The sequence below is a fragment of the Morus notabilis genome, unplaced genomic scaffold, assembly GCF_000414095.1.
Source record: "Morus notabilis unplaced genomic scaffold, ASM41409v2 Scaffold212, whole genome shotgun sequence".
NCBI classification, from domain to species: domain Eukaryota; kingdom Viridiplantae; phylum Streptophyta; class Magnoliopsida; order Rosales; family Moraceae; genus Morus; species Morus notabilis.
Genome location: NW_010361298.1, coordinates 143,354 through 159,106, shown reverse-complemented (window position 1 = coordinate 159,106; position 15,753 = coordinate 143,354). Strand labels below are relative to the sequence as shown.

Below are 15,753 nucleotides of genomic sequence, written 5' to 3'. Positions count from 1 at the left end.
CTTCTTTATATGGTTGATTTTGCTCTCTATTAGATTCAAACAATAGATCATTGTAATGGTATACATAGAATAGTTAGGTCATGTTTGGTTCGTGAGTTTAAACCCATATGATTTTGATTTTATTACAATGTTATCTCTCACAAAAAAATTTATTTAAACAGTTCCCGCCAATGGATTCTCTCTCAAAGTTTGAATGAAGAATTAAAACCACTGATGAACCTGTGAACCAAATATGTCCTTAGTATCTTGAGCCGATAAAGAAAGATCATTCTCATGGAAACTTAATAGATGGGAATAAAATTTATTGATTGTAAATAGTTTGGTAATAGGGAATAAGGTTTTTCAGGAACAGCTACACATTGAATATTAAAACTCATTAAAGCACAATTAGAATCATTATGCTCAATAAAAGGATCGAGGCTTCAATAGAAAAATATTAGAAGGAGAAAGTACTTCGAAGATTAACCTATTCCTACTCAATAGTTTAGAATCCTTGACGATATTGAGCCATGACAACTTATTCTTCCTAACTACCTAGATTCGATGCCAATGAATTTCCTACTGCCATTATACAATACTTATCTCTATTTAGAGATTCTTAATAACCAATCTTCGCATAAATTGCTAAGGATCTAAGAAGTCCTACACTGAATACTTTGGACACGTATTTATAGGGAAATGTGTCCATAGTGACTAGTATCTCATATTCGATAACTAGCAAAACTAATTTGAGGCACGTTTTTATATGGTCTCTTTTCACATAATAAAATTAAAAATATTAACAAAGCAAAAATTTGCATCATTGGCTAGGGTTATTCACAGAAATGCCTATTTGGAGCATCTTAAATTAAAAAAAAATGTCTACTTATAACTTTATTCATAAAAATATCTACTATCATACAAATAAAGACGTTAATATCCCTACATAATGAATAAAAGGGAAAAAACTAATGATTAAAAAAAAGGAAGAATATCATAATGAATTTTCAAATTTAAATACAAAAAGTACGAATTAAATTTAATGAAACCTGATTACATTAAAGGATATTTTCTTTAAACAATCTTACTCGAGTTTTCAGCTTTAATTGGTTCGATTCGCAATCAGCATCCTTTTCAAAAAATACAGTCTCTTGAAGGAGTTTTCGACTGACGCCGACCGACATGGCAGAATAAGTAGAAGCAGAATAAGTGCTGCACAAGCCTATAATCACCATTAATATTAATAATACGCTCATCACCCCCATATTAAACCTAATTACATTAATCTTAATATTACTACTCTCCATCACTTCTCTCTCTCTAGAATATATCACTTTATAATTATCTGTGTGTGTTTGCTCTTTTCTTCCTTGAAAAGATCCCTTTTTATAATTTTGTTATGACGGCAACAACAGTTGCTCTTTTCTTTTTTGAACGCACTGGCGGTAAATTCACACTGTTACTTTTAGTCCAAAATGTTTAGGACTCACAGCCCATAATGAGAAAATCTATGCGAAAGGAAAGTGGTTTCCACATACACCACAGTTGGAGGACTATATATAATTGGCTAATTGGCTAGTTAAATGTCATGATTTTATAATTGACGTGACATGATATTATTGGAGGGACAGAAAAGGCGATTTTAGCTAAATGATCAGTCATGAAAAAGACCTCAGTGTAAGCCATTTCCTGAAGTGAGAAAACACAATAAACAATGATTGAAGAAATTAAGGGCCAATTCCTAGGGAGGCTTTTCTTAGATTTCTGACCCCCTCGAGTGTTTCCTCTACTTTCACTTGCACCATCGCTTGGAGGATGCGCAGTTTCCAGTGCATCAATAAATGAATCATGAGACTATCTTTGTTTTCCATTGTGTTTGTGTAATGTCTCCTGAAACAATTCAGCTATATATATCGGATCATGAAAGAGACTCCAGATAATTATAAGTATATATATGCTACACACATATATATATATATATATATATGTTTTGAAGGTAGGTATACAAGTCATGATACTTGATGTTTGATTTTCATTTCAATTCCCAAATCTGATCAAATGGAAACAATGAGAACTGTACGTTGAACATTATGAAGCTTCATCATGATTCATGTTATAACTAAGAAATCGATGTTGAATTTGAAATATATAACATCAAAGCTAAATTCTTAATTTGTTTTCAACGTATATTAACGTGGGGAAATCTAAAAAACCATTTTTTTTTTTTAATAAAAAAAAGACACTGTTTGCAATGTAAGTAATTGTTGATGCTCGAAAAATCACATGGTACGGATTCGGCCCAAATCCCACAACACGACCTAAGGTATGATACGTGAACCCAAGCCACGCTTCGGGGACTTCTACATAAGCTGTGGTTTGGTAGGCTAAGGAATGTGACTAGGCCCATTTTATCCGGCCCAATTAGATCCTTGGCCCACTTGGGGTGGTCTTGGGTCTATGAGGGAATTATGATAACGTGGGTTATGGAGAAAATTAGACAGAGTGAAACAAATTACCTAAGCTTACAGTTACCACATTTACAGTTCCAAACCTTTTATAAATAGTCTGAAAAAAGCCTATTGGTCCATTATCTTACACTAAAAGACAAAACGGTATTTTTCCCCATATCTTTCCTTTTTTCCTCTCATTTCCCTTTCCCTCCCGGAGGTCAAACGCAGCCTCTTCCCTAAAATCATAAAAGGGCAGGTAAGCACAAGTAAGGAAGAGTAAACTCTTAACCCCTTGGCTGCCTCCTCTGGCATCACCCGAAAGAACCAAGAGAGCTCTCATTGGCTACTCAACAACCCATCCCTGCATCTTCTTGGCAAGCTTTTGCCTGTAGGAGGTGAAAGCCACCATTGAACCATGCTGAAAACGTCTTACCGATGCAGCTATATGCATAGGCTTTAGCCAAGATTCAAACACTCTTGGAGGGAAATTTCCCTCCTCTTGGAGCCCCCATCCTTGCCTATAAATACCACATCCCTACACTCTAGAAGGGGTGAGGGAGAGAGAGAGCAAGCCAAGCATAGCTCTCCCACTTAAGAGAAACTCTTCTCTTCTCATGGTTTCCGGCGGACCTCCTCCGCGCAAGTAATGCTCAGGCGTTCTTCCCCAAGCTAAACACACATGAAAACCCAACATTAACAACCTAAATACAAGCTTAAACCTCATCATTGTGTTGGTTACAACTCTTAGTTTTTCACTTACTGAAATACTCCTTGGAAAGCTATAATCTCCATAACTTCCAGCAGAGTTCCTCCAGAACGTGTTTCTAGGCTTTCTCCCCATTGGAAGTGGTTAAAGCTATGGATAACCTCTGAGAATACCCAACCATGGCTTACAACACCCAAAGTTTACTTCTGCCGACCGACGTACTACGTCCGTCGCGGTCCTACAACTGGTTTTCACAAACATGTGAATATGGCTTATCACACATCTAAAAGCTTTGAGGAGCCTCTGAAATACACAAAACAACAAGCTCAGAAACTCTCCTCTTAGCCGGTTATTCACCTCTTGGTTTTTTCACTTACCGAAATACTCCTTGGAGAGCTTTAATCTCCATAACTGTCGGCAGAGTCCCTCTAGAACAAGTTTCTAGTCGTTCTCCCCATTGGAAGTGGTGAAAACACCTCAGCCATAGCCTAATATTTCTAAAACTGAGCCTTATCCTGTCCAACATACTACGTTCGTCGAAATCGTTCTATTCACCAACAAATGGATATAACTCAATTACATGCTTAGGAACTTCCTCCATAAACCGGTTACATTCCTCTCCCACGCCATATGCTCACTAGAAAGACTTCATCGGAAACTCTTCACTATCTCGGAGCCGGAATCGCAACGGATGTCGCCCTCGGATACCGCTGTCCTCGGGGTCATCCGGGTTTAGCCTAACCCAGCCGGGGCCAACATCGTCACTTCGGCCAACTTCGACGTCAAAAATCATACTTAGAAGCTCATTAGTCTCTGTCGACCGACGTACTGACAGGGTACAACCGATGTACATATAACGTGGACCAATAAAAATGAGGCCACGAGTTTCGGACCCTCCACGTCGACAGGCCCACGCCAAAAGAGCCCCAACAGTAATTTCATTTAATGATCACTTGCCAATTAAACCAATATTATATATTATTCAATTTCATGAAAGAAACGTACAAACAATTAGGAAAGGCTTACCATTATATATATAGAGGCAAGATTTTTGCTTAGAAATCAATAGGCCAAAACAACCAAGATGAAATGCGATAATAAAGAAAAGAATATTTGATTGATATATATGTATGAATTAGAGGGTTTAATTAGTGAAAATTCGATATTCGAGGAATAATAAAATAAGTACCGGAAGCCAAAAAGCAAGAAGCATAGCTCCAAGTGCAAAAGCTGATATGAAAAGACGGCAAGAAGTAGGGAAACCTGCATAATTAAAAGATGAAAAGGATTAATTAATTGGATTCAGTTTTGGAACAAACATGTCACATATATGCTTAGATAAAAATATATATAGACATATATATATACTATATATATACAATGAATGATTGAATGCAATACAATACAGTAATAGATATATATATATATATATATATAATGTTGAGATAATTAATAAGACATACAAAACACTACCTTTCAAAGAACGAAGTCTTGGAAAAAATACTTAGATTGGCTGAATTAAAAATAAAAATTTGCAATGATATATATATATATATATATTAAAATAATGTCAGAACTTCGTATGTGTGTGTGTATATATATATATATATATATATATAGAGAGAGAGAGAGAGAGAGAGAGAGAGTGAGTGAGTCTTTCTTAGGTATATTTCGTCCCTAAAGTTAAACTAAAGATAACCAAATTAATACAAAGGAGCAATATGATCAGCATGAAAGAGTTACCTGCGCAAAGAAGCCTCCCATTGCCGGTCCGATGGTCATTCCCATAGCCCATGCTGTACGAACCGGAAATAACAATTGATTATTTATTTATTTTCCCAATAAATATTAATGTAGTTTAAAATTTGCACTAGGCAGGCATTAATTAATTAATATGGGCCAAATTTAAATCTCTCACAGTTATTGTTGTGTGGGAAAGTGTGAAGAATACGTGGAAGAGCGATAATATGACACGTAGTCTTAACTACTCCCTGTAAAGCCACAACTCTCGACGCCTGGGGCTCCCTCCGGTTCCGTTATAAAGAACCTAAGTGAAAGGTCCAACTTAGGGCGTCGATTCCTCCTGACGTCGACAGTTCGTGCCGTCAACCTTAGGACATGGAAATCTCTCGACAGTGGAACCAACAGCCAAGAAGGACAGTTGGGTTAAGCAACACTGACGACGAGGGGAATGCTCTTTGGGGAAAGGTCTGACGTGGCAGATTGCGTACAAAAGTGGGGGATGATTGCAGACATTTATTGCGAACTCTTAAACCGCCCCACAGGGGACATAAAAGGATTACAGGGACGCACAGAGCCGTAATAGAAGACTAAATTGGCTGAGTGAACAGTACTCCAAGTGATTAGTGGGCTACGACTGGGCCTAAAAAGGAGAGCACTTGAGTGCTTCTACCTACGAAGGAGATCAACCCAGTGAAGGAAGCTCCCCGTATAAAAGGTCAAGACCCCATACGGAAAGAAGAGAACACAGAACAATTGATGTAAATTGTAAACCTCTCACAAAGAAATATACTACAACAGTGGATGTAGCTCTGATTTTCTAGAGTGAACCACTATAAAATCCCTTGTGTTCTTTATTTGTGCATACCTTTTTATTTACGCACAATACACCCCACCAACAAATGTACACACACATTCTACACCAATGCCGGTAATCCAACGGGGAACCCAGAAGTAACCTAGCCTGTTTTTGTTGACGAGAAATCACCGTCAACAGTTGTCATTCCTAGAACTTGTTATTAAGCAATATGGGTAGTTCATTGTTAAAAATATGAGTTGCACACTTACGTTGAAAATCAAAAGAGAAAGTCAAAGAGAGAGAAGAAGAAGAGAGAGAGCATTAAAAACGGTGCTGACTTTAAGAAGTGAATCCAGCTGTTTACAACTAATTCACGCGTAAAAAAAAGGAGACATGGGCTATAAAAATTATTTGAATGAGAAAAAAGAAAAGTATTGTATCACTTTGATATAGTAATCTTTTAGAGGACTACATAAAAGTATTTCAGTAGGAATATATTTGAGGAAAAATATATTTCAACATAAACACCCAGAAAAGATCAGCAGTAAAAATAAACACCAAAAACAAAGAACCTACCAGCAATGAGCAACAACTAAATCCAAAGAAGGTAGCAGGTGAAGGAACGCAAATCAACGACCAACAATTCGCAGCTCCCAACAATGAACGTGAAACAAAACTTGGAAAAGGAATGAGAAAAAAAAAAAAAAAGAAAAAAAAAAACTTGGAACAAAGATACACGCAGACACAAAAATTCAAAAAAATGAAAAAACAGGGAAAACAATAACCGGAGAAAAAAACAAACCAGGATAAAATCACATCGATTGATTTAAAAAGTCAATTAAAGCTAGAAAGGGAAGTAAAAAAGAAAATTGTAATCAGAAAAATCAGCCTACAAATAAATAAAATCTAACCATATAAAGAACATATTGAAAATACTCAATAAGGACAACATAGGAAAATAATTGCCCTATAAAAATCAAATCGGCATTCTTGTAATATTATAAAATAATCGATATTTTCAGAAATATATGTTCAAGATTAAGCATTTTATGTAATTAATTATTTCATGAGAATATAGTAGTCAAGAGGCTCATGATAAAACAAAAATATTTTAGTGACACAATTGTAAAAATAGTGGACTAATTTTTCCACAGTCAGCCAGATATGCATCATAAATAGTTTTGTGTGGCGTTCTGTAAATATTCTAACTTTATATATCTATTATATATTTGATAATGAATTATATTAGGATTTTTGAATTTAAATTATATAGTTATCTTTAAGGATATATTTTATTTTTATTTTACTTTTAAATTAGAATTATATTTGTTTATCTAGTAGGATTATTTTTGAATTAGTAGTTTATATTTCAGATGCCTATAAGTATATTATTCATTGTAATTTTTATTCAAGCATTTGACGATTAATGATATTGAGATTACTGATTTTCTCCTACTTGAGTTCTTGTTCTCCGTCGTGATCATTTTTCTCTATCTTGGGTTTATTTCTCTCCTTGATTCTATTACTTCTTTAATCAAATTCTTCTTCTAATTTCTACCGGGTCCTACATCAATATCACTACCATAAAAGGTAGAATAGGAGATAAAGGCGCAATAATCATAGATGACGGTTCCTTTAAATAGGCGTCTTCTTTTTCACCTTGACGTCCTTTTTTAAGGTTCTTTTTTTAGACATTAAAATGTCAAATTTTATCTTATCGTTATAAAATAATAGTAAAAACTAGAATTGTATGAAACTAAAAGAACAAGAGAGAGCATAAGAGAAATATGAGAGACAAATAAACTTTGTATTCTTTTCTAGTAGGAAGTATACATACAAGCAAATACCTCCTCTATTTATAGCCTAAGGATCATAACTAGAGGTCATAAGAGAAGACATAAATTACATAGGTTACATGCAAAATTAAGAGAGGAGTTATGGAGAATAATACACAATATTAAGAGGAGATATAATAGGGTCTAAATGAGTGACTTAATATCCATGTAGGTTATGGAATACCAAGATGGGGCATCCAATGTAATTGATTTATAACCTCCCCCTTGGATGCCACCTACTAAGAATATGCCTCGTTAAAAACCTTACTAAGAAAAAATCCTATGGGAAAAAATTTTAGTGAAGGGAAAAAGAGTACATTATTCTTGTAGGATTTGCGCTTTATAACTGCCTCAAACCTTGCCAGGAACCTAGGCTAAGGAAAAAAGAGTACAATACGCAGAGGTCTCCCCCTCATGTCGACATGTCTTCTTCAAAGATCTCTGAGCCGACACACGTCAATCTTACGCACTAATTTCTCAAATGTTGTCCTAGGAAGTGCCTTTGTAAATAAATCTGTCAAATTATAGCTGGAGCGAATTTGATGGACGTCTATTTCTCCTTTCTTTAGAAGCTTGTGCGTGGAAAAGAATTTTGGTGAAATATGCTTAGTTCTATCTCCTTTAATGTAACCTCCTTTGAGTTGAGCGATACGAGCTGCATTATCTTCATACAATAGTGTTGGACTTCCTTTGACGAATGAGAGATCACATGTCTCTCTTATATGCTGCACCAGGGATCTTAACCACACACATTCTCAACTTGCCTCATGAATTGCTAATATTTCAACGTGATTGGAGGATGTAGTTGTAAGAGTTTACTTTGTGGAGCACTAAGATAGAGCAGTACCACCATATGTGAACAAGTACCCGGTTTGTGATCGTACTTTATGTGGATCTGACAAATATCCAGCATCTGCACATCCAATCAACTCTAACTTCAAGCCCTATAAGTAAAACGATCCCATATCTGATGTACCACGAAGATAACGAAGTATTTGTTTAACACCATTCCAATGTCTTCGAGTTGGTGAAGAACTATATCTTGCTAGTAAACTAACAGAAAATGCTATGTTAGGTCTCGTGCAATTAGCAAGATACATTAGTGCTCTAACAACACTAAGATATGGTACTTCTGAACCAAGAATCCCTTCATTTTCCTCTCGAGGATGAAAGGGGTCCTTTCTCACATCAAGGGATCGAACAACCATGGGGGAACTCAATGGATGGGATTTATCCATATTAAAACGTTTTAAAACCTTCTCAATATAAGTCGATTGATGAACAAAAATCCCTCTAGAATAATGTTTGATCTGCAAGCCGAGACAAAATTTTATTTTACCCAAATCTTTCATTTCAAATTCATTTTTCAAATATGTTATCGTCTCATTAAGTTCTTCAGGAGTCCAAATAATATTCAAATCATCAACATAAACTGCAATAATAGCAAATCCAGACTTTGATTTCTTGATAAAAACACATGGGCAAATTAGATTGTTGATATATCCTTCTTTCAAAAGATATTCGCTGTGACGATTATACCACATGCGTCCAGATTACTTTAATCCATACAAAGATCTTTGTAATTTAATCAAAAAAATTTCTCAGGGTTTTGAATTGCATGCTTCATGCATTTTTAGTCCTTCAGGGACTTTTATGTAAATATCACTATCAAGTGATCCATACAGATAAATTGTTACAACATCCATTAGACGCATATGAAGTCCTTCTAAAATTGCCAGGCTAATAAAAAATCTAAATGTAATTGCATCCACCACTAGAGAATATGTTTCCTTATAATCAATACCTGGTCTCTGTGAAAAGCCTTGGGCTACAAGTCGTGCTTTGTATCTCACAACTTCATTTTTCTCATTACGTTTTCGCACAAACACCCATTTGTAGCCTACAGATTTTACACCTTCAGGTGTTTGGAAAACAGGTCTAAAGACTTGGTGTTTTTCAAGTGAATTTAGTTATGCTTGGATTGCGTCTTTCCATTTTGGCCAATCATTTCTACGTCGACATGCTTCAATGGACTTCGGTTCAAGATCATCGCTTTCTTTTGTAATATCATGAGCTACTGCATATGCAAATATGTTGTCGACAATAATTTCATTTCGGTTCCATCGCTTTCCTGAAGTTACATAACTTATTGAGATAACTTCATTAACATCATTTTCAGGTACCTGAACCTCTTCTAGGGTTTCTTGTTCAGTTATGCCAACTATTTCTCTTACGGGCTCTTCGGGAATATTAATAACTTTAGAAGTGCCAACCTGGTTATTTTGCTCCTTTTTCTTTCTTGGATTTTTATCCTTGGAACCTATAGGTCTACCACGCTTTTGGCATGCCTTAGACTCATTTGCTAATACATTAGTAGTTTGCCCCGTAGGGACATCAATTTGGACATGAGCATTTTCAGCTGGTATATGTGATTTTGTCACTTTCTTAACATTAGTAAATGCATCAAGTAACTGGTTTGCAATTTTTTACAAGTGAATGATTTTATGAACTTCTAATTCACATTGATTTGTACGAGGATCATAATGCAATAAAGACGATGCATTCCATAAAATTTTTTATTTTTCCAGCTGTTGTTTCTCTCTTCCCAATGCTGGGAAAACTGTCTCATCAAACTGACAGTCTGCAAACCATGCAGTAAAAAGATCACCTGTTAAGGATTTGAGATATTTAATAATTGGCGGAAATTCAAATCCAACATAAATTCCCAGCCTTCTTTGAGGGCCCATCTTAGTGCGCTGTGGTGGAGCAATTGAAACATATACCGCGCAACTAAAAACTCTTAGATGGGAAATATCTGGTTCTCGACCTAAAACAAGTTGTAATGGGGAGTATTTATGATATGTAGTAGGCCTTATGTGAATAAGTGCTGCTACATGTAATATGGCATGTTCCCAAGCAGAACTTGGTAACTTTGTTTTCATAAGTAAAGGCCTCACAATTAATTTCAATCTTTTAATAAAAGATTCTGCTAACCCATTCTGCGTATACGTGTGAGCAACATGATGCTCTACAATAATCCCAATTGACGTACAATAATCATTAAAAGCTTAGGATGTAAATTCTCCTGCATTATCAAGACGAATTTTCTTGATTGTATAATCTGGAAATTGTGCCAGTAATTGGATTATTTGAGCAAGGAGTCTCGAAAAAGTAATATTGCGAGTAGATAATAAATAAACATGTGACCAACGCGTTGATGCATCTGTTAGTACCATAAAATACTGAAATGGTCCACATGATGGTATTATACGCCCACAAATGTCTCCTTGAATTCGTTATAAAAATGCAGGAGATTCAATTGCAACTTTCATTGGGGACGGCCTTATAATAAATTTTCCTTCAAAACAAGTAGCACATGAGAAATCTTTGGACAAAAGAATCTTTTGTAATATGTTTATTTCTTGTATTCATCCTTGATTTTGAATCATGATCCATGGTTCTCTACAGTATTTTTCTCACAAAAAACACACATAAAATAAGAATGGTTCTGAATCATGATTCTGAATACATGAACCAAATATCTACTTAGTTCTTTAAAGGATGCCCATGTGTACTTTTTATAATTCTTCTCATCATTATCGAACTCGAATGACCCAAACTGTCATGCCAAAGAATAAAATTTCTTAGATTATTTGACTCTTGATCCATCACCACATAGGATTCAATTGGATTTATAAATGTATAATATAATCCAGAAGAGTATGATGGTAGCTTTTCTAATATATTTTTCTTTCCAGAGACAATAGACGTAATATAAAGATATTCAACGTCTTTCTCATTTGTTGTCTCAATACGGTAACCATTATGACGGATATCTTTAAAACTTAGTATGTATCTTTTCGATTTACTTGAATACATTGCGTCGTTAATTATAAGCTTTGTGCCACCGGGTAACAATATATTAGCTCTTCTGGAACCTTCAATAACGTTTGCAACACCAGATATTGTGTTAATATTAGCTTCAGCTAATATAAGATGGGAAAATATCTTTTATCTTTAGAATGGTGTGCGTTGTTCCGCTGTCTACTAATCAAAGAGCTTCACGATTAACTTTAGCACCATCTTTGTCATCATTGAAATCCATATTTCTTCATAAACATAAAATAAAGAATTATGAGAATATAACATACAAACCACAACTATTTTTTTAATAATAAAACACACCAAAAATTACAAAACAAGCCCAAAATAAAACACACCGAAAATTACAAAACACACTAAAAATAAAAGCACCCCTTAATATAACACACTTAGGCTAATATGGTGCGAGAACATCATTTTCAAGCCAAATTGATGTTTTCATCACCAATTAAATTCTCAAAACTCCCATCATTATTCTAAAAGAAATCCGCAACGTCCAAGTGCGTAAAGTCCATGGGATCATGGTGTTCAGCAAGGTTTGTTTCTACACCTTTTCCTTTTTCTTTCAATGATGCTTGATAAAGATCAAAAAAATGTTTAGCCGTACGACATGTGTATCGCCAATGTCCTCTCATGCCACACCTATAACAAACATCTTCATTATTCTTGGAGGCTTTATTTTGAGAACCTCTTTCTTCTTATTTTTCCTCTTTATTCTCCCACTTCTGGTGGTGAGATGTGGTCTTCTTGAAATTTGAAGAGTTTTGGTTATTATAACCACGACCACGACCACGTCCACATCCGCGTCTGCGTCCACGTCCACGTCCATGACCTCAACCATGATGTTGACCATGCCCAGAATCATCAAGAGATGCAACATTCACTTCAAGAAATGGCATTGATCCAGTTGGACGGGATTGATGATTTTTCATCAATAGTTTATTATTTTGCTCGGCAACAAGCATACATGAAATTAACTTGGAATATTTTTTAAAGCCTCGCTCTCGATACTGCTGTTGTAGGAGCATATTAGAGGCATGAATAGTAGAATACGTTTTTTCCAACATGTCATCATCAGTAACACTTTCTCCGCATAACTTTAATTGAGAAGTCATTTTAAACATTGCGGAATTATACTTGCTTATACTTTTAAAGTCTTGTAAACGTAGGTGCATCCAATTATAGCGAGCATTTGGAAGTATTGCGGTCTTTTGGTGGTCATACTTTTCTTTTAAATTGCTCCATAGGACATATGGATCTTTTACCGTCAAATATTTAATTTTCAATTGATGACGAAAGAATATCATTGCTTTTCCGCAATCCTGTAAGGATGCTTCATTTCCTTCTTTAATTGTTTCTCCAAGATTCATAGCATCAAGGTGGATCTCAGCGTCAAGAGTCCATGCCAAATAATTGTTGCCAGAAATATCTACATAATAAAATTAATAAGAATGACAATAATAGTTCTTAATCAATTAACAAAATACCAAACATTAAGAAACGTAAAAGGTCGAAGCATGAATGATAAAATCGATAAAATTAGTAGCTGGTCTATTTCTAATAACTAGAATAATACAATAAACCGGTAGATGAATAGAACATATATGATGTATTTGAAACAGTTTATATCAAAACATCAGTTTTAACAGTAATATCAGAACATCAGTTTTAACAATAATATGTTACAATCATGCTATAATACCCATTAAAGAAGAACAATCCATCAATGATTCATAACCATTACTGAATGAGTAGAAAATATTATATAACTCATATAACGAGTAAAGAAACAAAATGATAAACTAATGACCAGAAAAATTATGAGCAAAACGAACTAAAAAGATTTGTCAGAATAAACATATAACAAGAATTAAATTTTCAACTATGAGAATAAAATATATGCTCAATAGATGAACAATCACGATTACACAAATAGACACTTAAATCTAAATTACGAATACATCAATTCATTCTCAATAATGGCATACTGAAATATAAAGCACTGTAATTCATATTAAAAGAAATTTGGACCATATATTATCATTGATAAAATGCTATATATTATCATTTAAAAGCTGTGCAGTATAAAAGAAATATCAAAAACTAATAGTATACATGTATCTATAAAATCGGACACACAATGAATTACAGTAAATAAAATAAGAATAAAGCGCTAGTATGTATAACAAAAATCATACTGATCATATCATGTATACAAAGATAATATATGGACACAATACCTTTAAAAATGAAGAACTGGTTTAAAGAAATCACAATTAGAACTCATGCTGATAACGTGTTATAAAATAATAGTAAAAACTACAATTGTATGAAACTAAAAGAACAAGAGAGAGCATAAGAAAAATATGAGAGACAAAGAAGCTTTGTATTCTTTTCTAGTAAGAAATATACATACAAGCAAATACCTCCTCTATTTATAGCCTAAGGATCCTAACTAGAGGTTATAGGAGAAGACATAAGTTATATAGGTTACATGCAAAATTAAGAGAGGAGTTATGGAGAATAATACACAATATTAAGAGGAGAAATAATGGGTCTAATTGAGTGACTTAATATCTATGTAGGTTATAGAATACCAAGATGTGGCAGCTAATGTAATTGATTTACAACACTTATTAATTAATAATTTCTTATTTTGTTGACCCGTAATGTCAAACCAATAAGTTTAAAAAAAAAAAAAAAAAAGTAAGATTATCTTAGCTGCAAACTATTGCACTATTTCGGCTGGAAACTTCAGAAATAGTAATTTCAGGTCAATAAAATTAATAAGAGAAAAAGTTAACATTTTATGTGTCAAAAGAGGACCTTAAGATAATGATAAAAAAAAGATTCTTTTTTTTTAAAAACGTAAAGGTCAGGTATCTATTTAAAATTATAAAAAACGTAAGGTATTTGTAACGCCTTTAAGAATTAAATATGTTTAATTATATTAATTATGATTTATTAGTTTGTCTAATTTAATTTTCTTAATTAATCAAGAAATTTTAAATCACTTTTCGTATTCACAATTCCACCCCTTTTCTTTTAACTATTTTTAATACTATCTTTTCTTTTCTTATATTTCATTTTTCTTTTCTTCTTCTCATTTTCTCTCTTCACTCTCTCGTCACTCTCACTCTCTCTCGTGACCCTCTCTTTTCCTCTCACTCTCTCAGCTCACTCTCTTTCAGCTATCTCGGTCTCCTTCTCTTTCTGAGCTCTCTCTCCTTCGCTCATCTCTCTCTTCTTTCTCTCTTTCTCTCAAGTTTTCTCTCTCTCATTAGGTGTTTTGAGCCGGATTCAAACCAAAAAGGAGATTTTCAAGAAGTTTTCAACATCAAAGCATAAATCAAGGTTAAAATCTTTGAACCTTACTTTAAATTTTCAGATCTAGTTTTGTGGAACTCGTTTTTAGTTGAATTTGGTGATTTTTGGTTTGGATTTACTTTTGAATGGATTTTGATGAAATCGTGATAGAATTTAGAGTTTTTTGATTCTTTGAACCCCATTTGTTGATTAGAACCTGGTTTTTTTAATTTCCCTTGAAAATATCTCGAAATCAAACCCGAAATTACAAGTTTTGGCGATTTTCTTCACGATTCGGCCATTTTTCTCAGCATGACAAAACCCTACCAGTCGACCGGTCATCAATCCACCAGCCGACCGGTGGAGTTGTTGGGAATAGTGTCCTAGAAGCATGAGATGTAATAGGATATTTATTATTTATTTAATAAAAGAGTTTATTCATTATTTTATGTGAATATATTTATGAATATTTTATGAATATCAATGAAAATTTCATGGTTATTTATGTAACCTTAAACATTGTATATAAGTGTTATATACGAGAGGATAATGTTTAAGGATAATAATCAAAAAGCAATGTTCATAATGAATTTAATTAAAGTTCAGAATCTTTAATTAAAACATTATTAATACATGTCATTCCCATTAAGAATGGAATGGTGTTATCCGTACTGTTAATATGGTGAGATATTGAATGAGTGTATTTCACATAATGAGATTATGTGGAACAAGGACACAGACACAATATGAATTTCTAATAATTTCCGTTAAGTATAGAAATTCTAATTGAGTCTACCGATGGTCATATATAGAATGATCTTAATCCTGAGTTCTTAACAAACTCCTATTTATGGATTTGTGTCTTTTGATTTACTCGGTACAGATTCTGAGATCCTGAATCCTATTCCTTGTATTTTGGAGACATGATGAAGTAGGTAGCCGGGAATGTTATTACACGAGATGGAATCCATTCCTTCTTAAGAAAGAAGTAGTTAAATAATTCTCTTGAGGGTTGATTCGGTACTTGGACCAGTAGGAGCTCCGATTCATGAATGT

At 34.0% G+C, this 15,753-nt stretch overlaps 1 pseudogene; it reads right to left on the bottom strand.

Moving 5' to 3' along the window:
* Positions 1-1,430: 1,430 nt before the first annotated feature.
* The window catches only part of LOC112091803, a 28,001-nt pseudogene continuing 13,678 nt past the window's right edge, over positions 1,431-15,753 (bottom strand).